The sequence below is a fragment of the Lampetra fluviatilis genome, chromosome 17 (assembly GCF_964198595.1).
Source record: "Lampetra fluviatilis chromosome 17, kcLamFluv1.1, whole genome shotgun sequence".
NCBI classification, from domain to species: Eukaryota; Metazoa; Chordata; class Hyperoartia; order Petromyzontiformes; family Petromyzontidae; genus Lampetra; species Lampetra fluviatilis.
Genome location: NC_136291.1, coordinates 9,325,919 through 9,352,807, shown reverse-complemented (window position 1 = coordinate 9,352,807; position 26,889 = coordinate 9,325,919). Strand labels below are relative to the sequence as shown.

At 46.0% G+C, this 26,889-nt stretch overlaps 1 long non-coding RNA gene across 1 annotated transcript in view; it reads right to left on the bottom strand.

Moving 5' to 3' along the window:
- Positions 1-1,892: 1,892 nt before the first annotated feature.
- The window catches only part of LOC144936740 (uncharacterized), a 106,944-nt gene continuing 81,947 nt past the window's right edge, over positions 1,893-26,889 (bottom strand). Inside the window, exon 3 of the long non-coding RNA XR_013637462.1 lies at positions 1,893-1,928. This is a non-coding gene — a long non-coding RNA (uncharacterized LOC144936740). The remainder of the gene's footprint in view (positions 1,929-26,889) is intronic.

Sequence of the window (26,889 nt, the reverse complement as noted above, 5' to 3'; positions counted from 1 at the left end):
CAGGGCATTAATGTGTGCCATCTGTAACTGTCGAGAGAGTTAGGCATCTCACATTGGCCAGAGGTAAAATATTTTGCTATGCAGCAGAAGGATGCATCAAAATTTTGCAGATATTATCAGCTCACCATTGCACGTAGTATCATCATCATCATGTGAATTTAAATGCACATGCCGTGAAAAGGGATTTGTGCAGGCCACAGCCCAGTGCAAGATATGGCAACATAAAATGCAAGTCTTACAACGAGATGGTCTTCCAAGCATGAATATTTTAGAAGATATCTGGAATAATGTTCCATATTGATTTATTACGATAGATTTTCCGGCAACAACACCAACCATAAAACAATTGTTTTGTTTTAATAAAGACACGCCACAGCAATCGTAAAACGCAGCATGACCATCAGCCAAGAAACACTAATATTTTCTTGCTACTGCACTGGTTCCACTCCAAACGTAAAAGAGCTGGCTTGGGCTGAGCCCAAAAGGCAGGCGTTCCACATTCTTAGATAAACACGAACCCTGCAGCAGTGAAACAAGACAGTGGGATATCCTAGAATTAATGTGCGCTTCAAACGCGACTTCTCTTACAAATCTCACGAAGATTCTATTGGAAGCTGTACTTAAAATTGTGAAATGAAATTTAGAACCAAACATTTTTGTAAAAAAGGCAGTCACTAAAAATGATCGTGTTGAGATGGACAAGGCTGAGATACATCAGTTGATTGCTCTTTATTAGACGATTGGAGTGTGAGGCACAATGAGAATGTGGTGCTTTAACAAGTCATTTAAAGAATTGATGCCATTCTTCCCCTGATATATGTTTAAAATAAATCTTGATTAAATTTGTTCTTATATAATTTGTTCTTAATTATGTATTATTAATGCTACCCACTTAAATGTATCTGATGTTCTTAGAAGCTATGTTTTTTTCTGCAAGAAGAATCCTTTTCATTACAAGTGTAATGGGCTCAGATAGGCGCTCACAACTTCTCGGGAGGCAACACTATTTATTAACATCAACAGTGTGTTACATAGGGTGGTAACTACCGTCCTGCTCTAGCTAACACACACCGTTCTCTCTAGCACTGACTCTCGGATACACTTCGCGTGACCCAGCCAGGTGGGCGATTGGCGTGTCCGCTGACTGGAGGCTTCTCTCTTCTTGACGTTTTCACGATGCATCTTCATTCTTGACACGGGCAGCCCCGATCCTCGTGAGGAGGCTGCTTATATGGGCCTCGGCGTGCCCGGGCCTCGTCATCCCCGCCTCAAGCCGGGATGACGTCATGTGTGTGTGTAGATCCGCACGGTAGTGACGCTCCCCCGCATGGTGATGTCACACGTGTGCGTGTGTTTACACAGTAGTGACGCTACTGGTCACTACATTACCCCCCCCCCCACGTAAAATTCCAGCTGACCCGGCTGAGACAATCCAAAAACCCCAGTGTGCCTCCAACAAGCAACGACAATTAATAACTGTAAGTAATAAATAACACCAAGCAAATGTACACACCCATCACCCAACACAACGAACCTGAACGTGGCAACAGGAACGACCAACAACCCTGCCGCACCTGAGGAGAAGCAACTCACACACCAACCCAGCAGCGCCCGCACCACCAAATAACGCGCACGACAACAGAACAACGCGAACATCGCAACAATGAAATATTTTTAAAAAAGACCACGCTGCACGTGTGAAAATGTTATTTGAAGCGCGGCGCGGGAGCGAGTCTGCGTGGCCGGACCACCATCCGAGGCCGGCCAAAACGTGCCGGAGGTCGATGGGCCAATGTCACCACAGGTAGGTGGCCACGGCCACTCCGGCGGGGACGGCGGAGGTCCATGGGGCGACCCCTGCACCCCCTTGAGAGGGCTGTCTGGACAAGCAGCTCCCAACTGCTTGGGCAAGGTCACTGTTTCCGGTCCTGCGGGCGGAATCACAGAACCACCCTAAGGGAGCACCTCAGCAGGCGCGTCCCCCAGCTTGCCTGGTGCACCAGACACGCGGCCCTCAGGGATTGGGGATGAATCAACGCACCGGGGCGGACGAACGGTTTAAGCCATGACGAGTGAACAAACCACGACCGACGACAGAACCGAATCTTCACACATTGGGGGTGGTCGGCCACCACGACCTCGACCGGCCCCCGCCAGTACAACTTAGTGGACGTCCCGACTGGCACCTGCGAGCAGTGTAGCCAGTTCCTGTCCCCAGGGACCCACTGCTTGCCCGCCACCCGACGACCCCGCAAGCATTCGTTTGCCCCCTGCATAGCAGCCGAATGGGCCCTGGAGGCCTCGCATGCCTCCGAAACACGCTGGAGGGTAACTCGCATCGGCTCGGGAATGACCACCTTGGCCTTAGAAGTGCTGGCCCTGAGCTAAATGTCAATGGGGGGCTAGGTTCCCGACCATACATTAAGAAGAAGGGCGAATAGCCCGTCGAAAAGTGGGGGGCCATCCTGTAGGCCGCAAGCACCCCCGGGACGCGTAGGTCCAAATCCTTCTGGGATTCGGCCACCTGGTCACTGAGCATCGAGACCAGGGTCCGATTTAACCGCTCTACCATCCCATCCGTTTGTGGGTAGCAGGGCGAGGTGCAGACCTTCTCGATACCCCGAAGGTTACACACTTCTTTCAGCAACCCCGCTGAAAAATTTCTCCCCTGGTCCGTCAGGAGGCGCTCCGGGGCCCTCTTATCCAGCATTTACCTGTGCAGATCGCCGCAATGCTGGTAGCCATCTGATTTGGGTGCTGCCATGCAACAGGCCACCGGAAAAATATTCGACCCCTACCAGCAAATATTTGTTCCCCCCGGCCGAAATGGGGAAGGAGCCCAATATGTCCAGAGCCACCAGCTCATTTATGCGGAACACCTTTATAGATTGCAAGGGCCTTTAACAGGTGGCGGCTTCTGGTGCGCACACTGCATACACCCCTTAATGATCTTCACGACATCCGCCGCCATACCGGGCCAAAAATAATCTAATTTAAGGGCGGCAAGCGTTTTGTGCTGTCCTAAATGAATCAGCCGTTCATGTACGGCGACGACCAGCCTGCCTCTGAGGCATGTGGACACCACGACATTATACTGTTGCAGCCCGCCATCCCAACGCATCAACAAGCCCCTTTTAAGGACGACCGGAGCAACATCACGACGGCCCGTGGCGTCATGACGGCCATCAACCCGGCGGCGTAGCTTCGACAGGGAAGCATCCTCGGTCTGGAGGCACCCCCACTTGGAGTGGTACACCTCCAGGACGGAATCGCATGGGACGGGGGTCTCGGGAGAGGACGTCAACGCCGCCGCGACCAGCGGAACAAGTAATCGAGTCTCTCCGGAGACCGACAGCGGAGAGAACCCAACAGGCAGGCGCAATGGCCGCCCGGAGGAAGCCACGACAATGCATCGGCATTCGTGTGCCGGGTCCCTTTTCGATGCAACACCCAGAAGGAGTAGTCCTGGAGTATCTCCAGCCAGCGGGATAATTGTCCTGAAGGCTGGTCAACGTGCAGCGCATATTGGAGTGCAGCGTGGTCGGAGCGCACCTCGAAAGTCCGGCCATATAAATAGGGCCGATACTGCTGCACGAAATAAACAATGGTGAGCAGCTCCCTCCTCGTTACACAGTAACGCTGCTCGGCTGCCGAGAGCACCCTGCTCCCGTATGCCACTACCCTCTCAAAGCCGTCAATCACCTGGGACAGAACAGCACCGATGCCCGAATTACTGGCATCGGTGTCCAAGATGAAGGGCCGGGCGAAGTCTGGGTTTTGTAGGGGAGGGGCCCGCACCAACCCATCCCGGAGGGCAACAAAGGCGGCCTCCTCCTCGTCCCCCCAATGAAACTACTGCCCCTTTGCCGTGAGAGCATGTAGAGGCTGGGCAATGGTGGCGAACCCCGGCACAAATCGGCGATAGTATGAAGTGAAGCCGAAAAAACTAAGGACCTCACTAACGGACATGGGGGTGGGCCATGTGCGCACGCACGCAGTTTTCTCGGAATCGATCGCGATGGCCAATTCGCTCACGATGTGCCTGAGGTGCCTTACTGATCTTTGCAATAAATGGCTCTTCTGGGGTTTGAATTTGAGGTTGGCTTGTCTCTTTTTGAGGAAAACAGCGCGCAACCTACCGAGGTGCTCCTCAACGTGCGTCCAAAGACAATCACGTCGTCTAGGTAAATGAGGCAGAAATCCCACTGGAGTCCTGCCAAGACCAATTCCATTAACCTCTGGAAGGTAGCCGGAGTGGAATGTAATCCCATCGGGAGTCTATTAAATTTGAAGAGGCCTTGCGGCGTTCGAAAAGCCATCTTAGGCCTGGAGGACTCATCGAGGGCCAATTGCCAGAATCCCGAAAGGAGATCGAGCATTGAGAAGAACTTAGCCCCTGCCAACGCATCCAACGAGTCGTCCATGCGGGGCAGGGGACAGGCATCAGCCACTGAGACTTTATGAAGTTTACAGAAGTCTACGCAAAAGCGCAGACTCCCGTCGTGCTTTTTCACTAGCACTATTGGGGCACCCCAGGGGCTCGTGGACCTGGATATTACATTAGCTGCTAACATTTCGTCAACAGCAACCCGCACGTGTTCCTTCTCAGCCGGGTTCAACCAGTAGGGGTTTTGCCGAATTAGGAGGGGAGTCACCAGTGTCAATGTGGTGCCTCAACAGGGTGGTGCGACCCAGATCGAACTTCCCGTGACTAAACACGTCCCCGAATTCCAGCCGCGGAAAATTCCCTCGCAAAGGGGAGTCGGCGATGCAGCGCAGGGTCCTTCCGCTACGTGGCTGGCGGGTGAGTGGAAATGGCAGCCTCCATGCTGCATGCACCTGCCAAAATGGCGACTGTGTGGTCCACCGGAATGGCGGGAAAATCCTGCGGTTGCGCCGCCGCCGCCGTCGCGGCGTCGCCCCGCGGTCCTGGCTCGCCCGACGCCGGCTGGCCGATGTCCAATTTGGCAACCAGTTCCGCCACTGCGCCCAGCAACTCCCCGATGCGGGTGCTCATCGTCCGCCGATCTTCAGGCCGGAAACGGATCCGCCAGCAGGACCCCGCAGCACTGCTCCACCGCCGGCGACCCTCAGGGGCTGCCATCCCCGAGGCAGACGGCTGGACGAGAGCTCCATCATAGTCCTCCTCCTCAGAAGAGCGCCTTGCAAGTTTTCTACGGCGTGTGGACATAGCACCTAAAGGTAAGTCTAATCTTAGTCATTTCCACTTCTGACACCAAATGTAATGGGCTCGGAGAGGTGCTCACAACTTCTCAGGAGGCAACACTATTTATTAACATCAACAGTGTGTTACATAGGATGGTAACCACCGTCCTGCTCTAGCTAACACACACCATTCTCTCTAGCACTGACTCTCGGATACACTTCGCGTGACCCAGCCAGGTGGGCTACTGGCGGGTCCGCTGACTGGAGGCTTCTCTATTCTTGGCGTCTTCACGATGCATCTTCATTCTTGACACGGGCAGCCCCTAACCTCGTGAGGAGGCTGCTTATATGGGCCTCGGTGTGCCCGGGCCCCGCCCCGGTCACGCCTCCCTTCGAGAACCCTCTCGAAGCCTCCCTGCTGTCTACGTGCCCCCCAAAGTGCCCCCCGGGCCCCCGGCCCCCACCGGGATCCGGTCACGTGTCCAGCCGGGGTCACAGAGAGTGCCACGGCCTCACACCACCCCCGTGGCCTCCCGAGTCCAGAACCGGCCCTGACGTCATCCCCGCCTTCAGCCGGGATGACATCATGTGTGTGTGTAGACCCGCTTGGTAGTGACAACTCCCCCGCATGGTGACGTCACACGTGTGCGTGTGTGTGTTTACACAGTGGTGACGTTACTGGTCACTACACAAGCATCAAACAGCTTCCTTCAAGATGTTTGGTTGAGGGAGATGTACTTGGGCTGTGGCATATTGATTATCTCAATTGACAGACTGGCTAGTATTTTAATGATTAGAAAAAATGAGATAGGAGTGACTTGGACCATTGCAAGCCCTGTTCCAAATGGGACCTTTGCTATTAAAATAATTGCTATGACTGCAATTTTAACAAATACTTGCCATGCTACCCATTAAATGGATATAAAACAGCAACACCATCTCTATTTTTTCAAATCTGTTGATGTTAGTGGAGAAACTATACCTGGGTATCAGACGGCGTTCATTTGCGCAAATATACCTAAAAAATGTGAAAGCTATTTTTTAGAAGGCCACTTTTGCTGCTGCTTTGTGCCTATTTAAAATCTTTCAAAACAGCCAGCACATTATAATTAACACAACTCAGGTTGTTGTTGTTGTTCATCTAAATACAATTCAATGAAAGCTGAATATTAAACTAATTTGCACTTGGCAGCATGCTGATTGATCGTCGAATACAAATAAGTTACGGATGGACATTATTTTTCACCATATATATTAATTTATTTTAATAAGCTTTCAAAACTGACTCAACAGCACACGGTTCCGTTTCAACTAATACAATTGTTAGATGTAATTTTCATTAAATGAAATTGGCAATAAACATTGTGTATAAGTGATGAAGAAAGAAACAGAACGTACTGTGTGGGAAAGGGTCACAGATGCATGCACACCATGTAATATGTGCGTTCCTGAGAATCAGGCTTGTAATTTAATAGAAAACCAAAAAAAACACCAAATGGCTTCTGCTAGCTTTATTCTAAAACTTCGTAAACATGTTTCCTACAGGGTAGATTGACCTGACATATTAATCAAGATTTTCTCGAACATCGGAGTCTCAATTTGTTGATATTCTTTGTGAGTGTGTTATGTCGTACATAATTTATATGGAAAGAGAAGCACATTCTTCCTCTAAACATATGTAGCTAAACATATTCACCGTGCGTATGCCGCATGCGCACTGTATATAATATTCGTTTGCTTTGTTCTGCCATTGCGGCATGGTGATCATAAAAATAATGGCAGTCAAGCCTGAGGCAAAAAAAAGTTAAAAGTCAACAATAAATTCATATATGTTTTCAAATTTATGAGGTAGGTAATGGAGCATGTTAATAACCACATTCTTGTGTTAACATATTTTAGTCAGCCATTAAATCTTCACAAAATATATTTTGAGAAAGCCAAGAGGCCAGTGCCGTGTATAAATCATACATTTCCTTCTCACTAATAATTACTCCTCAAGTCCCCTTGAGGTGAATAATCTCACACTTACTGTGCCTGCCAATCAAGTGACTTCTCACACATTAAACCGACAGAGACAATATGGCAGCTAATTGTCATCCTGTTACATTGCATTCAACGGGGCCAATTTGTTAATGAGCGACCTTCACTACGCAAACTTGTAAATGAATTATTGTAGGGTGTGTGGCAATTGTTTTGACTAAAATCCATGGCGGGTCTGCGTGTGGCTTTGCTCTCGTGAATGCACTCAGCTCAGCCTGTTTTGGAAGCATCAGCCATTGAGCTTTCATAATGAGATTTGATCATGCAGCAGAAGAGAGATGAAAGGGAAGGCTTTTGAAGCTTCACAACTGTCAGCCCTTTTTTTTACTTTCTTTATCAAAGCTTGAGAGGGCGGCAGCAATGTCAAAGAAAATAACCACCACTTTTATCAAAATTTTAAAAAAGGACTCATTGCTCACAGGAAGCCTTCGGTGACATGTTTAGATTGCCAGTGATTTTTGGCAGAGTTTGTCGAATGCATCTGGTAATTTAGTTCAATTTTTAATGCCAAGGCTTAAACCTAATTAGGTTGAATCATTTCCTATTAATTACCCATCTGCAACCTGCTCTGGCGAAGAGAACTCTCTTCCTGTGCATTAACATTGCAAATGACTTACAAATTATTGATGCCACCTTTACGGTAAAACAAGTCTTTCAAATTACCGTGGTAATTTTGCACTGATTTCTCCGCTCACTCTATATAAAACATTTAATCTATTATTAATCTGAATAAAGTAGTTGATCAGTTTATTTGTAAAATATTAGTTAATAATAAATAATGCACGTGTGGCATGGGGAGTGCCAGTTAATGCGTGAGCTTTAGATTACGTTATCAGCATAATTGTGAAGGTACTGTATCAAAAAGTAATTTACCAATATCAATAACTGTAGGGGTAATATTATTTGTATGCGGGCATGCCAAAATACATGATGTAGTGCAACAGTATCATCCACATATCAGAAGTAATCTTTGGAGCTGTGAAGCAAGACACATCAGGCAATGGACTATTGGAAATGAGTTCAAATCCATTATGGGCTTCATGTGAAACTGAGAAGCACATCCAGCTGTACAATAATGGCTTGCGGAAAGCCCAGCACAAAGGATTATGTCCTTTGGACCAGAATTGGTGCAACTATGGGGCAACACAGCTGCACAATTCTCAGTCTTGCTAAGATTCACCACTTATGAATTAGTGTCACCTGGCTCGAACAGCATTTCCAACAATAATTAAGTGTTGAGCATAAGCCAGGAGCAGTGCATTAATACCGAGAGATTTCAACGGTACCTCAAGATGTGATAATAACATTTGCATTGCATTTAAATCTCATAGACAATGACTTGCCTCAAAACCCCATGAAAATCTATGAATCATCATGCATTCGACGAGCACAACCGGAACGAACTCGAAAATAGATTGCATATCTCCAGTAGTCTGCCAATGAATTCCAGTAACAAAAAAACACGAACCAGAACAGGCAAGGGTACATTGACATCAGTTGTTGACCTGGGTTAACCATGATGTTGATGAACCGTGGTATTGTGCATTTCTGTGGTTGGAACACGGGACTCGCAATTGGGAGGTTGCAATGTTCAAATCACGGTTGGAGATCGACTGAGCCCCACCACTTTGATGGTTTGATGGGATAAGTCAAATGAATACCACTGTGTGGAAAGTCAACAGTTGCTCCACATTTGGAGACACTGCCCCCACCCCTACAGGAATGTGGAATTTCTACCACTGTCTCTGGGCCACCAATGAAGAGGATTGTCACTCAAAACGTACTCCTACTGCTGCTTTGGCAATAAAAGCCCCCCCCCCCACTTACACCTCGGTACATCTAATGAGCCTCGTCCCATGGGGAGCAGAAGCCAACGTTGATAATGATAAACTTGAGCAGATTCAATACTTCAAAATGCTTCTGCACAGACACCCCCCCACCCGATAACAACAGCAGTCACCACGACAGGCAATAAACAGGCACCATTAACTCTGAACAAACTCAAGAAGATCTAGAATAATCACTGCTCGTGGTTCCAGTCAAATGCTGTAATCACTTACTGACCGCCTACAGCCATGCCAGATGCTATTTACAAGGCAAAGGTGTGGACAATAAAAAAACAGGCCACAAGTTGTGTGCTTTTGGCCTTCAAAGGGAACCAATACTGTGTGTTAACAGCACATGGCAGAGATTGTATGGCCACAGATAGAGTGCACAGATAAGCAAGGCTGAATGTAAACGATTGCTCAGACGTGACAGAAGCTGTAGTTTTCACCAAATGTGCATATGCTGTTAATTGTCGCGCCAACTTTTTGTTGCATATAATTGTATGACATGCTATGAGAAATGATCGTAGAATTAGAGCATCTTCTCCCAATTGAATACGCGTGTGCAGATATGTAACGGGCAGAATAAAACAAATAAAATTTAGATTTTCTACAACATTCGAATTCGTTGTTCAAGGCAGCGATGCTTGCGTAAAAAATAAAATCTCTGTATGTTAAAATGTGTTTGTTCATGTCCATAATACATAATGTAAAGAATAAATTATCGATTAAACGTTCATTGCGCTTCCCTTAATGCAGGCAAACAACGTCATTGCACACATACACACGCGCGCGCGCAAACATGCAAATAAATAAAGCCTTCAAAAAGAAATCTGTAATTCTACCATTTATCAAAGGCATTTTGAAGCCATTTTGCCTTCAAAATACAATGCAAACTCTGTATATTAAAATTGCTCGGGTTGTCTTGGAAACACGCCTGCCCTTTTTTTCCCCCTCCCCAACAACCCGCTGAAGAGATGCATTTTGCGGTTAATGGCTTTCCCGTTGCCGCACGTCCCTTTGGCTGCAACCATCATCGCCGGTGACTCGTGTTGAGACAAAGCCCAGCGATAGAGCCGGACCTGCCACGGATTTCGGCCTCTTGCTTGTCAACGCTCGCGAGAGAGAGAGAGGAGAGCGGGCGGACAAATAGCCAGCAAAGGGTCTGCTGCAGGCATTTGATATGCACGGCGCAGAGACCCGTTGACGTTGGACAACGCTGTCAGGTCCTCTCGCGAAAGTAGCGGAGTGCTCTTCTTCGCATGGCCGGCCCTTTGTTGTGGACACGTGTCGTGGCCAATCGACCTGTTCCGAGTAACGCACTGCGCGTGGTAACTGCTGTCTTAAGAAATGTGTTTCACTTCGAATAAGTGGACGTTTGCACAGGTGTGATTTTACGTAGAAGAGTGGCAGCCAATGAATTTGTATATATATACACACAATATCTTCGTTCTTTCGGTAAAGTCACGTAGAAGGGAAATAATAAAATAATAAAAATAAAACATAATAAAATAATATTCAGTTGTATTTTTTATTATTTATTATTCATAAAATAATATGTTTTATTTTTATTATTTTATTATTTCCCTTCTACGTGACTTTACCGAAAGAACCAAGAAGATGAATCCCTGCAGTCACGAAAGCTTTAAATCGAAATATACACAATAGTTAAATGGCTTCCTCAATGGCGTACTGCTAAAAATGGATACTGTATTGCTATCGAAGGATACTGCTTCTAAACTGAACCTAAGGAGAAAGAAAAATGTTGCACATCGAAGAAGACCTGACGCAGGCAGCGATGAAAAGGAAATTGGCACTATTTGGACACATTTGTAGGATGGACAACCACAAGAAAATGTAATAGTGTTGTTGTTGTTTGGAAAAAATTCAAGGAACCGAACATAAACAGAAAATGGCTTGATGACGAAATCAGAGATCGGTGCCAGACAAAACGTGCACTAATTGAGCACATTGGCACAAGACAGAGGAAAGTGTAAAATAAATGACGAAATGCACGGTGGACACCTACGGCCTATCTGCCCATGGATCGTGATGATGATGATGAAATGGTGTCCATGAATTTGGCCAGGTGGCACTGTGAGGTCGAGTGCTTGGCTCACAATAACGAAGTTGCAAGCTCAAAACCCGAGTGGGAATCGACTCAGCACAGTGATCAATAAAGTGAGCATCATTTAGTGGGAAGTCAACACTGGTTGCTCTATAGACAAAACTGGCTCCTGCCATAGAAACGTGGAATGTCCAAGACTGGCTTATAGCATCGATTCGTCAATCAAAATGTGTTCTGATCTATACACGATACATGCATTGCACCATGTGTGTAAGGATAGATTATTTTCGATTTTACGTGAGCTTTGCTACCACTAGAGGCTGCTACATTCACCGCCGCAGGAGAAATTCAATTCTTGAGTCAAATCACGGCGACAAATTGTGACATTTAATGAAATGGTGAGGGGCCACGTCATTACAGGCCTTCTTGTCCGGGACCACCAGCAGAGATGCGCACCACAAGCGCATGTTCAAGTGTTTAGACACTTTGATGTATTCTTGCACACACATGACAGCGTATGTAAAATATCCATTCATATTCAGCATAGATTTACATCGGAATTACGCAACTCGTGCAGACATTTTATTCGATTCCGACGTCCCCACCATGGGTGGCTTCTACGGGTAGCGTGATTCTTCTGTGTGTTCTACGGGTGATTCCCATGTTAAAATGTCTATTCATTTGAATGGAATCGATTCTACAAGGGATGCTGCGATGGAAATTGTGTGCAATAGAATAGAATGCTATTATGATTCTATTTAGAATCGAGCCTAGCTCACAATTCATTGCTCCATACTGCAGTGTAAAATGTTGTAAATTGTATTATATATTAGAAGCACTCCGTCTATAAGGACGCTGCGGTGGTGAAAGGGTTATCACTCTGGATTTGTTAGTACAATTTGATCTCCCGGCCTCTGTCCACCCAGCAGTTTAAATGGATACACCACAGTGTGAGCTCTATGGGCAGGTTGCATGTGATGGGTTGTGATAAGTATTCTTCCAGGACTTATGGCCAGCAAGGAAGCATAGGCCAAATACCCTATGGACTAGATGGACTGTCTAGAGTTCCCTCCAGTGGAGGGTTTTTTCCACCAGCAGTGGCATGAGTGAACGATTGCAATGCTTCTCCTCTACCTTCTACGACATTTCAAGATATGAATGATGATGCATTTTGTACCGTATACATCTATATAATTAGAGTCTGACTCAGCCATCGTATACATATCAATTGAACTAAACAGAGTGTACTGTATATATCCCCATGCATGATATGCATTGTTATGTGTTGGTTTATAAAAAAAAAATTGCTATTCAGATTTTTATTTCCCTTTTTGGCGAGATTTTAAACACCATATTTTTTGATAGAGAGAAAAAAACAGGCAATGATCAAATAAAATACAGCCTGTTCGATAATTCGATATCACAACAACCATGACACGAGCACGTAGGAACGTCGGCCAGAATTATTATCACAAAAAGAAAAATCTGCGTTCAGTTCTGTTAGCAGAAATTGCCTGGACCCGGTATGAGTAACGCACGCTAATATTTTAATTTACCCTCGCACAAAGTGTAACCAACAGATGTATTACAATCCTATGAAATCTATTGAAGCCCCACCGTTATTGTCACTGGCTGCTGCCAAAATGTGGTGTGGAAATTTGTTAACGTTCTGTCGCAGGTGCGCAGTAATTCAGTTGGATATGAAAATGGGATTTGGGAAGATCGCTGATGGGTGTTAACTTCACATTTTAACCCCCGCACATTTAAAATAAATTAAATGTGGAAAATTAAATGGGGGCCACAGGGCAAGATGGTTAATGCCTTGTTCAGCGTGCAGGAACTGGCTGCCGGAGCAATCACCGTGGATATTTAGTGCCCATCCTGTATTTTGTTCCTCCCTTAGCCTGATTGTTATCAGGACCCAAAGTACAATCATTCAACATACCAGCTATGATTATGGTTTCCTCAATATCATTTTTTTTCAATGATTATTATCATAATATCCGTTTCCCATAACTTTTGTAGTTAATTTTACATTTTTATTGCATGGTTTTTGTACTTTTCTATACCTCCGATATAAATAAACATTGCTTCCACATTCTTCAACTCCAGTTCACTCAACATAAGACTGCCATAAGTCTTGCGTTTCTGTCATTTAGGAGTTTGGATTTGTTATAAAAATGTAAGGTTGACCAGAGCTCACATCTAAGTTATGATGGTTGAAATTGGGATACCACACCAATGTGGAATGAGACAACGAGGGGAAGATGCCAGTCTCTTAACAGGACAACCACTGCTGATGTCCCACACAGTCATACTGTTTCTTTTATTGGCCCCGGAGGGATAATAGGCTGAATTGTCCTGCAACTCACGTTATTCCAACTGTGAGTTGGATGTTCCCTGTACAATACAGTTGAACTTAAATAATCAGTCATCCAACAATTCGCGAATTCTAAAATTTGCAAATGTCGCCATGATTCATGGGAGAAAAAAAATCTCAACATCTGTGAGATTTCGCGAATTTTTTTTGGAGGGCAGATATTGGAGTAGTTACTCATGTGCCCCGCTACTTCTATAAGTCACAATGCTTGCGGATTGTTAGAGTCGTGCGGCTAAAACGCAGGTTCTGTGACACACTCAGCCATTGGCACCGCAAATTTTGTGAAGTCTCAGTGTATTATATCACACTGAACTATCGCCCAAATTTACACTCGGGAATCGCCAGACACAAACGCAAGATTTCCTCGGCTGCACGTTAAATGTACGCTAGGTGTGCAGCCATTATAATAATGGATTAATCCACGGCGCCAGGGGAGCCAGGTGCGATGACATTGTGACAGTGGCCAGCTGTGACCGAATGCATTTGGTGCTAATCCTCGCTCTTTCCGGAAGTATCGGGCGCGTTATCGTGATACTGAGAAGGGCATCGCGGAGTAACGAGGGGTTCGTCTGCCGTACTCCTCCTCCTTCCTCCTCTTCTCCGCTAACACGAGTACGTCACTTCCACCGCGAGTCTCACGGGCCACTCGCCACACCTGACGTGTGCCTCGCTCATTGCTCGTCAGCTTATCAGCCCAAACGTGGAATCGTCTCGACAGCTTGAGACTCCCACTGCGCGTTGACCGGCATGCAGATGCCTTTCACATGCAGAAATGGCATTAACCCTTTCAGTTGCACCCCCTCCCCCCTCACCGCCCCCCCCCCCCTGGGAGTGAGGATGAAATGAAATAACGACACGGCCTTTTTGCAATTGCTTTTTCCTGCCAGGGTGACATTGGGGGTCTGTGTCCATTGACCCTGAAAAAATTATTACCATGCAAACAATGCCTCTTCATTGTGTTGTTGGATTGTTCAAAGCCTTGTTATTATAGGCAGCCAGCTATGGAAATGAAATATTTATACAGGTGAACGGTTTAATTCTGGTTTGCAGTGAGTAAACTATAAAATATCAGTTTTAACAATGAACTGGAAAATGTCATCATTATATATTCAGCAACCATCAACATCCTAATTCCAGATGGGTACTTGGAACAATATTCTATCTATTTATCTCCCCCACCAAAACGCAGTTTCTTTTTCAATAAACAAATCGCAGTAATAGATCCAATTCATTTCCTTCTCCCGCATACGAAGGAATATTTCTCAGAAAATCCATTTCCGTTCCGAGTGAGATACAATCTGAAGGTAGGTTTTCAAAGCTCATCAGACATTGTGGCAGAAATGAAAAACTATAAGTGTAAGAAGAGAGTATTTGTGATTAAACTACATACAAATGTGGGTGCTGTGATTGACAGATGTTTATTGTCCCCATCCAGACAGTAAATATCACTTGTTTCAGCCAAGCCTGAAATTAACCACCTGCGCTGGAATAATGACAAGATGGCATTTCCCGCTCTTCACTTCCATGATAATTCTAATAACAAGCAACACCACCACCACCACAACAGGTATTGTTATCTGGAATGTGCGAATGCATTGAGTCATGTTTGCAAACTACATATTTACTTATTAGTTGGCTTTCTCAAAGCGCACACAAAGAAAGCCGTCTCGGGTGTGGGCCAATCAACTTCAAGGACAGTGCATATTATTATCCTTATCAGAGTTGCTTCTTTTTGTTTGCTTTATTGACTACTTGTGTTGTGGTCATTGCAAACATGATGCCTTGAATAAAGGTGTCAGTTTTGTACCAGTTAAAAGGGTAAAAACCTACCATTATATTTTGCCACTGGTAAAAGAGATCTCATAGTGTAAATGTTTACCCCGAACTCTCAATACTCTGATATTGCACTGTTTTTGAGTTGTACGCCTTCTGGCGTCATCTGGCCCTACACCAATGGGGACTAGGCTCTAAAGAAAGCCGTCTCGGGTGTGGGCCAATCAACTTCAAGGACAGTGCATATTATTATCCTTATCAGAGTTGCTTCTTTTTGTTTGCTTTATTGTCTACTTGTGTTGTGGTCATTGCAAACATGATGCCTTGAATAAAGGTGTCAGTTTTGTACCAGTTAAAAGGGTAAAAACCTACCATTATATTTTGCCACTGGTAAAAGAGATCTCATAGTGCACACACAAATTGCTTATTCTCCTATAAGCAATTTGTTGCAAGAGAATAAAAAGGGCATGCATTATTTTTCCTTAGATGAGAACATCAATATTGCAGCAAATGCAAAATTCTATAAAACACACAAATAGCCGTGTAATTTGTTTTCTCTCTTTTTTAAAACCTTCCACCCCCATCAGTACGTAATTGCCTTGGCCAAGATTATTTTGAAATTTAAGAGGTATCTGGTTATGAGTATGATTGCCTGCAGTTTGTTTGCTGTGCAGCTTTGAAATAATTATAAGGAAAATTACTAATCCTTATACAAGGCAGCCAAGAAAATTAGTGCTCCCTTTTGAGCAGACACATTTATTTTTGGCCCAGTTATTTTGACAAGATGTTTTCTTGCTTCTGAGCAGCTGCATTATTTATTTGCTCTGGTGAGGCTAAAGCTGCTGCTGCTGCTGATGATGAAGATGTGCACCTCTGATGTGGAATAAACTGGCCAAAGAAGGCTTAGTAATGGAGGGAGTGGAAAATCATTGTTTTGAAAAAGGACCACGGTGCAAGAAGCTGTGCTCAAAATCTGCAACAATGCAAGCGACGAAGCAAAATAACATTTAAAGCAACATAATGAACATTAGCATCATTGTACAATTAATGAAATGCATAATGTGGTGATGGAAACATGTTGGCCTTCGAGGCATATCGGTATTTTTTTTATTTACGGAATTGGACGTTTGGGTTTGCACCTTTATCCTACATCCTGTTACTAGATGACAGTCACTGTTAGAAAAATGCTGCTGAAAAGAATAACTATACAACGCGACAATTATTTTACTGCCGCACAAATAGACAACATATTTATATATTCTCATTGGGTATAATTTCATTTCCTTTTTTTTGCATGTGCAAGCAGCCATGCAGTGTTGGCTCCTCTAAAAAACATGCACACGGGTTTGCGTACTCTTCAGCTCACACGCTCATCAGCTTGCTGTCAAAAATAATGAACTGGGAAATTGACGAGCTTGCACGAGATAAAAAAAAACACCCCTGACTTGAATTGAATTTATATATAAGACGTACAATTCGCTTTGCTGCCGTCTCGCCACCACAGCCATGCACGCAGCAAAGTAAACAAGATAATAATCTAAAGATGAACAAACGATTAAATATGTTGTAATACACGGACAGATACAAAGAGAGGTTATAAGATATCATGTCGACAATTACGAAAAATAAATGGTCTTGGGCAGGAGACATTGCGGCAGGACATGTAATGACGGAAGACGGACGAGGCTACTGAGAGAATGACAACCAAAGGAGAGAATGCGTCCAAAAGGGCGGCCGCCGCAGATACGGAGCGATGAGATCGGTTCATGGTGCAAGAGTGAGATGGACGGTAGCGGCGCTGGACCATGAGGGATGGTGATGGCGCGAAGGAATCCTTCATCCAGCAGTGTATAGACAATGGCAACTGCTCCCGCTGCGGATGACATCAATGGCTGCGTCATCATTCTGAAAAAAAAATGTTGCAATGGACCAACAGCTGGATGATGACGATAATGATTTGAGAAAATATTGTAATTCAGCTATCAATCAATGTGTCTCTCGTGAGCAATCACAACCAATCAATCACTCCCTTAAACGTTTTTGCCTGTTCTGCAGGTCAGGCCGCACTCTCTCTCTGGGTCAGGTCAAGCCCTCTTAAAGAACAGACTTGTATTTTCGAAAAAAATAAACCCTTTTTTTATATATTTTTTCTCTTCGGTGTATTCCTCATCCTTGGGCTACTTGAAAAGGAAGCCAACCCGGCACTACGGATCCCACTTCCATCTGGGACCGGGTGGTACCCCCCCCCCCCCCCCACGTTCAATGCCCAAAGATCTGCGGATCTAGAATTGGATTCCTCAGCCACCTCAAGAGCCACCACCAAACCTTGATGGACGTCATCCTCGATCCCCGAGGGACCGTGCACGGCGACGGTAGCTAAGCTATAAGAGGCATGACGAACGTGTTTCAAATTAAGAGAAGTATGATTTGTGCATGGGTTTGTGTGCGTGTGTGAAGTAAGTTGTAGTATCGGGGGGAAGCAGTTGCATAGTGCTCCGCACACTGCAACACTTTCGAGAAAGGCAGGTTCTATTCCCGGACATGCAGCATGACACCACTGAGAATTGAAATATGAGCCTGTTCTAGGCCTCGAGTAGATCAACGCAGCCAAAAATGAGTAAACTGGTGCAGTGTGTAAACATTCGCGTGATGGAAATAAAGGTGGCTATGTAGAGCGCTTATCTAACTAGCTTAACTAGCACCTTCTGTGCTGGGCTGGCCTTAAAAAGTGCTTGCTAACAGCGCTCGACCTGACAGTCTGTAGAGTTAAAAGTGTTTTGTTTTGTATTTAGGAGTGTAAGGACCAAAATGGCAACAAAGGAAATGAATAAGAATTGACCTAAACAAATTTTATGGTGTACAGTACAGCATTATATTGTTTTGGATAATTTGCAGAGAACAATATTCATGGGGGTCTTGCCTGAATGTACAGCAACCATTTATCTTAATTACCGGAGCCTGCAATGCCTCTTCAAATTCATTGGTTTGCTCTCATTACATTTCTGAAATGAGAATGACTTTTTAAATTGTTGTATTGTAATGGAGAGATTTCAGACCTAATCCAAGCACAGAGAAATCACTGATTAGTTTTGGAATTCACGAGATGGAAGTTAAGAAATGATCGCACGACAACCCTGAAAACGCATTAATGGACCAATTGATTTCAAGTGCACAATGTTATTAATGGGACGCCGGGAACATTAGCGGACAGGCGCTGGGGGTTCATTTCTGTTAAATTATACAGCGCTATCACTCCTTAATACATCCAAATTCTGAGCTCTTCTCTCTGCCAAGAGCTGGGTGGTGTCAGGAAATATTACAAACCTGGCAAGGTAGACATTAACATTGATCCAAATAAATTCCTACACCTGTTAAGACAGCGGCTAAAAAATGCGCCCGGCACACAGGAGAGACAATGTACTCATTAAAATAAAGTCGTCTTTATTTCTGTCAACGATGACATTTCTCGGGCTTTAAAGTCGGGCTCGTTAAACCAATTTGCTTCGGCACAATCTTGATATATGTGTGCAAGCAGGGGGAAGGGTGCGCGGGGTAGGCTATTACTGAGGGATGGGTCAAGTTCTTTTTCACATCAGATTTAACGATGCCCTGTGAGAAATCACACCGCCAAACCCCTTTCCAAAGCACACACTCAGCAGGTCGGGCAGCTCAACGTCTCCCACGCAGACCTTTTAAAGATGCATCGAGCCGCACACCGAAAATTGAAGTGCACTTCTTAACATAACCTTGAATGGTATTTCCAGATTTTAGTGGCGACTGTGTTTACTAACAAAAACACCGTGCAGCGTCTACTTGTCCAGCAGGGGGCACATTTTCAGTGGCGTTGACACCTTTTGCCGCTGACGAAAAGTCCACGTACAAAGAAAAAAAACGAAACACGAGCATTAGGCTCAAAATCGAGGCGAAATTGGCGCAAGCAGCTGTTTAAGCGGAGAGCGATCACGAGGCGCCCCGCTATTAGGCAATGTGAGCTCGCACATTTGTCCGGAGGTTCAAAGTTCCCCTGGCCTTTACGTGCTCCTTAACGGGTTGTCTCTCCTGCTCCTCCTTGCTTTTCATTAGCCCTCACAAGGGGGTGGAATAATCCCCCTTGCAGCCGATTAGGATGTGCAAAAAGAAATTTCCATGACCCGGTGGCCCGCTAGCTGCTGGAAGATAATCTGACACGGAGATAAGACAATCAGCAGGGCCGCGGGCCAGGTCTTGGCCTCTGCGGTGTACACATTCGGCACTTCACCCACTTTGCCCATGCTTGTACAGCCAGTGGCACATGAAAGGATATTAGCAAGTGGATTATAAGTGGCTTGGGCTCTGAGGACCCAGGCTTAGCCTGCAAGAAGTGTGGAGGCAGCCTCTAGCATTTCACCAACATCACACCAACTTTTTAACGTAAAAGAGTGGTTCTGTGGCTGTGAGTGGGGGTGCTGATGGCCAAAGAGGCTTCAACTCTATTTCTGCAATTCTGAAAGGCATGCCACATTTATAGAGGTGGGCATTTAAAGTCTACCATTATAAATGAACACAGGCCTTTGAGATATAAAGAAGTGTTGGAGAGAGAAATCGATAAAACACGTGAACAGCAGCTGCAGTGTCTTACTTTGGGGAGGGGGTCTACAAGATTAAATAAATTCACAATCCCTCACTGCATAGTTATTTACAAGCACAAGACACAGATGTTATATTGACAAGAAACATAAATGGCCTTGGGTAGGATGCAATGCTAAAAGGTATACCAGAGTGGTGAAGTATGGTCAAACAACCCCACCAATGACCACATCCTCCATGACCACCACAGCAATAGAGTAGTCTGTATCCAGCATTAGAGCGTTAAAGTACTGGAAACAATTATTAACCGTTTTTACAAGACAAAGTGTAAGTTTTCCATATGTACGTGCACATACAGTGCACTTGCAGTTGGTTGTGTAACGTATGCGTAAGAGCTGAATGCTTTTGAATCGCACACTCCTGTTTGAACTGTGAACCACCTCTGAGTGACTTCCTTATCGCAGCTAAAGCAACGGCAGCAGAGACTGGAGTGAGATGGTAACAGCTTTTTACATTTTTTTTGCGGTTTTCACCACTGATAATTATTTGTGCCTCAAATGAGAGACAGCTGAGCAGTCTTGGCTACTTTCCTCCTCTCGTCTCACAGTCAAGGCTCCTGGCACAGTACTTAACAGGCAGAGCTATAGATCAAAACATCACAAAACCTTCCTCCTAACCTACCAATTACAATTTCTTTTCAAATGTGGTACGTGTTTTATTCTCGTCGTGGCAATATAGCTACTATTGAGCCAGCCAACACACTCCACTCATCATTGCCCATTTCTTTTCAAATGTGGTATGTGTTTTATTCTCGTCGTGGCAATATAGCTACTATTGAGCCAGCCAACATACTCCACTCATCATTGCCCATTGTGACTGCTTGTACCCCCATACAGCTGAACATGACCAAACTACATAAACTAATGCGATTGTTATTTTAAAGGAAGTTTTACTTAAAAAATAAACATCATATTGTGCAGTTTACGTGCTGATAAATAATAGCTCGTCACTTTGATCGGATTCTCGGGATAGGATTATGGATGTAACAATTAATTTCGTAAGCTCGCACATTTGAAACCCGGAACATATGCTGAAGAAGTGGGCAAATAGCCAGGGAGAGATGAATTATGGAAATCAAACTTATGGACAATAGAACAAATGCAGGTATCGAGATATCACGTGGACTGTTGAGAAAAGTAAGCGGGCTTGAGCAGGACATAACTCAGATAAACGACAAATGGGCGAGAATGATAATGAAATTGCAACTAAATGTGAGAAAATACCAAAGTGGATAGCGATCACGGAGATGGATACAGTGAAAGAAATTTAGAAGTGAGATGAATCACGGAATCACAGGGCGATGAGGGATGACGACACGGGGCGGCTTTCATCCAGCAGTGGACAGAAAATGACCAGACTTGATGAATGTCAAGACGTGTGCATCAAATCAAGTGTGTAACAAATGTGATTTTCTCCATTTGTGTACATTGCACGCAATGGGTTCATATTACTCCTGCAGTCGCTAGAGGCCACTACATTCACCACAATTGTCACAAAGGAGCCACTGTAATTCTTGAATGGATCACGACCGTGAATCGTGAGGGGGATGAATCATTAGAGGCCCAGTCGCTAGGCAGTCCGCAGCGCTGCAGACACAGCCAGCTTCTGTTCTCATTGGGGAATCGTCAGCATTGAAATGCCAAGGACACCTAAACTATGGTCGTCCAATTCGCCACATATGAATTAAAATATATTTTCATGCGAACCAGTGACAATCTATATATTTGCTCATTTACCCTGTTTACTTATTCTTCAAATTGTATGTTTTGAAGGAAACCAACCATTGAGTTATGCACGCCGCGCGGAGGGTTGAGGGCTGATGGTCAGGAATAATAACGGAGTGGCAGCCAAGAATTGGAACGCGTCTGAGGGGACGTCTGACGAGGATATGGAGCGATGAAATTAGTTTGTGACCAAAGTCGCCCAACATTGTAGACTGTGTAAGCACTGACGTTGTGTCTTCACTCTTAGCAGCAGAGCACTGTTATGAAGACATGGAACCAGCCGATATGTCGTATTCGTTACCGTGGCAATGTTGGATAAATAAGGAAAGAGATATATAGATAAATAAACAAATTCACAGATGCAAACATAAGATTGCATCATGTTTTATATCTGCTAGCCATGGCACAATGTCCATCGGGCTCCTGTTTGCATGACTGAATATTCCATTCTCCCCTCAGCTAAACAAATTACACATTCGTGTCGTGGACTAAATTACCCTTTATTCAAATTCAACTGTTAAATTTTGCCTACTTTACATCGCAGAAGGTAAAAAAAAGAATGTGACCAAAGATGAACTCCCAAGGACATTTCTGGCAATAATAATTATTTTTCTTTACTGCAGAAAGCAGTCCTCCCTTCTCTCTGACGCATGCGATGTGTTCTTGCAGCTTTAATGCTCGCAGCTACAATTCCCAAGTCCAACTGGTCATAAATAAATAAATATACTACGAAAATGTTTACTTATTTAGTCGTTAAATTTCACGGGCATTTAGCTTGGGAATACTTCAGTAAGTGTATTAACATACGATGTCCTGGCCAGTATGTATATTACAACACACCTTGAGTAAACTTTTGCTGACACTTTTTTTCTGTAAATGTTGCAAAAAGTGTTCGAAGCCTTTTCAATGCTATTACTCCAAGGACAGTGAGAGCGAGGAATTATAATTTATTTGCACCTTACGAAGGTCCACATGAATCGTTGTCAATAAAAATATTCACTTATTTACCCTGTTTACTTATTAACTCAAAGGTAAGTTTCCGTTGAAACCCCAGTGAGAAGTACGTGGCTTGGAGGGATGATTTTCGATGGTCAAGAATAATAATAGAGTGGCAGCCCAAACAATATAACGCGGCGACCAAGAGGACGTCAACTGAGGAGATGGAGCGATTAAATCCGTGGGTGGGCAAAGTGCTAAATGGGCAGTGAGAGATGGCAATAGCTTTTAGAGGCCTTCATCCAGCAGTGCATTGACCATGGCTGATGGTAATGATGATGAACCCCTTCAGATGTAAAGTCGAATTGAATAGAGTGGATTGGGGCAGCATGGTACAGCATTTGACAGAACAAGTAAAAAATTTAAAACACTGAATCGCATACAAATGGCCTTCTGAGAAAGGGATGTTAGGAATGGATGTTAGGATACAAATTCACAGTCATTCATCATCAGCAACAGCAGCCATGATATATCTACTGCTGCACTTTACACCATTGGTTTTTTGGCAGCAAAGGAGATGAGCAGACCCAATTCTCGTTTGAGCATGGAGACACTTTTTGTTGAGCTGCAATACACGTGTAGTGAGCGACTTCCGAGACACGTCATGTAGAAGGCTTCTTGTTTGTTCTCACACTTTAAGCACAACACTGGGCGATACATCTACGTAACGTTCTACGTAGCAACATATTCACTTTAAGATGTTTTTTTGTTCATGTTTATGTTTTTTGTTTGTTGCGGTTGCACCCGATTCAAGAGCCGAATGGCTCACAGGGCTATACCTAATAAATGAACTTGAACTTGAACACATAGCTGACCCTTCTACACAACCCCATCATTGGCGTCCATCTACACAGCTGTCTGACTAGCGCAGCGAAGGTGACGATGAGAGCCTTGCAGAAGATCGGCCACATGGCCGGACGACGAAGAGAGATGACGGCGAGCAGCGACGCAGCCAGGACCCAGGACTCCCAACAGCACCGAACCTCTGGTTGGGTCCCCGGTGCGGCCAAGCCCCGCCTCCGGCCACGCCCCCTTCCAGAACTTTCAAGCAGGTTCCCAGAGCTTCCCGACTGCTTCCGCCTTTCACCTTTACTCTAGATACGCCCCCCTCATAATTAGACATTACGTAACATTCCCATAGCTGGTGGCAGTTTGTCATTACATCACCCCCCCCCCTCACGTTTAAAAGATAGCCGCCCCGGCTAACAATAATAACAAAAACACACGCGAGGCAGAAAAAGTTCCATCATGAACTGGAATAAAACAACCCCAACAAAATTGTTTTTGAAAAGGGAAGGACCTAAGCAGCAATCATAGGAAGGTAAGACAAGAGGCAAAAAGAGGAACAGTTGGGCCGCAGAAAAAACATTTGGTGGCCCAACGGCATCTTCACACAGCCCTGATCGATGAGGATCTTAAGGGGCATTTTACTAAAAAAATCCGTGCCAAAAAGGCAGGGTACCGCCAGCATCCTCGAGATCAGTACCGGCCTAACAACTGCGATCTCGCCAATCTCGACGCGGGCCTCCACTTGCCCTTTAATCCCATACTCCCACCGTTCGCCGCGACGCACGCATTTACTACCGGCCTAACAAGCTGGTTCCTCATCGGCAACAGATTAAAAATTACGTCCGATATAATGGTGGCGGAAGCACCCATGTCCACCAAGACACGCACCTAAATTCCGCCGAGGAACCCGCAGCAGCCGCGATCACCCGACGTGCCAATTTCCTCCACTGTGTTCCCGAGCTAGGCCACCCCTGTGTAACTAGCCCCTGCTGCCCGGCGGCAATATGAGTGTGATGCAGGGTAAAGATGACTCTCAGAAGCCTAGATGCCTGAGTTTGCAAAATGGGTCGGGTGTCTGATGTGTCGCGACTCGCCCATTGGGGCTGGAATGGAGCCGTCGACAGAGCCGGGGGCGCCGGAGACGTCGTTGGAGCCCGAGGTAAGCTCTGGCATCCCCGCGCAAAGTTCCCCGGCTGGCCGCAGTGGAAGCAAGTTAGTGTGGTCCTCCGCAGCAGGCGATCCTCCTCCCCTTGGGGCCTCCAGTCCCTTGGCCGCCGCGGGACCTCTCCACGTCTGCGACTCCACGCCGGGACGACGGCTGCAACATCCACGTCCGGCGACAGGTCCATGGCTGACTGCACTCCAACACCCGTGTCGACCACCCATCTGGCTCGCCGTCGCAGCTGGGTTCTCCCGTCCATGCCGCCATCTGGGACCACCAGTGCAAGTTCTCGTGGGCCTGCAGACATCTGGCGGCCCATTGGGATGTCTGTTCATCTTCGTCAATCACCAGCAAGACAACCCTCATCTCCCGTGCCAGTCCCAGCATCCTTTCCATTACCAGAGAGTCGAGGGACTTCGGGTCCACCGCGGGGTACGCCGCCTCTGTCAATGCCAACAGCGCTCTGTGGTAGGCGTGGGACATCTCGGCCTCCCCTGGCCTACGCTGCAGAAACTTATTACGTGTATCGGAAGGCGGCTCGTACACCTCCGCCATCTCAGCGTATAAAACAGTGAGGGCGTCGTCGTCTAACACCATCAGCAGAGCTCTCAGCGCCTCCTCCTCGGTCCAATTCACCGAATAGTAGGCCGCTTCAAAATGCCAGGTGAAGGCGCTCCAATCTCCCCCTGCTGTGACGAATTCCCTGACAGGATGCAATCGGCGGGTTTGCTCAGTTCCTCTTTCCCCGTCAGCAACAGCAGATGTCGCTTCTGGCGAATCACGCCCGAGTCCAAACATGTCGGCTTCCGACTGTGCTTCTCCCGCGTCGTGTGTAATGGCGGCCTCCGGCCGCGTGGTCTCTGCGCCACGCTGTAATGTCGGCTGCCCCAACCCGCGGACGTTCTCGCCAGCTCATCTTTCTCTGGTTCCTGATCTCTCTCCGGCGAGGTCTGTGTGGTCCGCCCTGCCATCGTAGTCGCTGTTATGAGCTCCACCAACTGTGTGTGTAGTCGCCCACAGGAGCTCAATTTGTGCCGATACCATGTACCCACCCTCTTCAGGCTGTTGCTGCAGAGAGGCTGCCCCCGGTCCCGCCGTCTCTGGCACAGCCAACTCTTCCACCGCGGCTTCAATAACCGGGACTGTCGTTCCTGGGGCTATCAGGAGGTCCTGCATCTCGTTTTCATCATCATTTTTCATCATCATCGGAAGACGCCACAGGTGAGTTCTGCTTCTTTTGGTACTGCGACATTCTTCCGTTCAATAAAATGGTCTTCTCATCCACTTCTGACTCCAAATGTAGTGAGCGACTTCTGAGACACGTCATGTAGAAGACTTCTTATTTATTTTCACACTTTAAGCACAACACAGGGCAATATGTCTATGTAATGTTCTACGTAGCTACACATAGTCGACCCTTCTACAAAACCCCATCATCGGTGTCCAACTACACAGCTGTCTGACTAGCGCAGCGACGGCGACGATGAGAACCTTGCAGAAGATCAGCCACGTGGCCGGACGACACCGAACCTCTGGTCCGGTCCCCCTTATATACACCCCGGCGCGACCAAGCCCCGCCTCCGGCCACGCCCCCTTCCAGAACCTTCGAGCAGGTTCCCGGAGCTTCCCGACTGACTCTGCCTTTCACCTTCACCCCAGATACGCCCCCTTCATAATTAGACATTACGTAACATTCCCATAACCGCGATTACCCCTTCAGGCCGACAGGTGGCACCCTGTCATTACACATGTATTCTGTTTTACATCGTTATAGGGATGTTGCTGCAGTGTAATGGTTAGCACACACCTACCGGACTTTCAATCCATAGGTCACCAATTCAATGCGATCTCCCGTCACGGAAATTAAAACAATAGACGCGTTTATTATTTCTCCCTGCCTTGACTCACCTATCAGAGTACAGTAAGTTAATCAGCATGTTTTGTATGGCAGGGTAAAATGTGAGTACTCTTTAAAACGGACTTTATGCTTTCCAAATGTATTTTCTTGTATTATTTTGTGGTGACTTGGATGGCAAACCTATGCCAGAGGTGGCAAATATTAATTAATATAACAAAACATTTCAGTTGACTCCTACCTCTTCCAAGATGTCTGTCCAGCTTGGAAGAGTAGGCCAAAGTGCCCACGAGTGGATGAGCTCTCTAGAGCTCCACTGCTGGTGGAAACTCTTCCACCAGCAGTGGCATGAGCAAGCAATTGTAGGGCTGCACCTGCTGTACCTTCTGTGCTGTATGTATATCTGCACCTGTGGAGGAGGCTCGTGAAGGACGCTACTGGGCAGTTAGAGGCAGTCGCCCTCCAGCAACAACGGAGGGCAGAG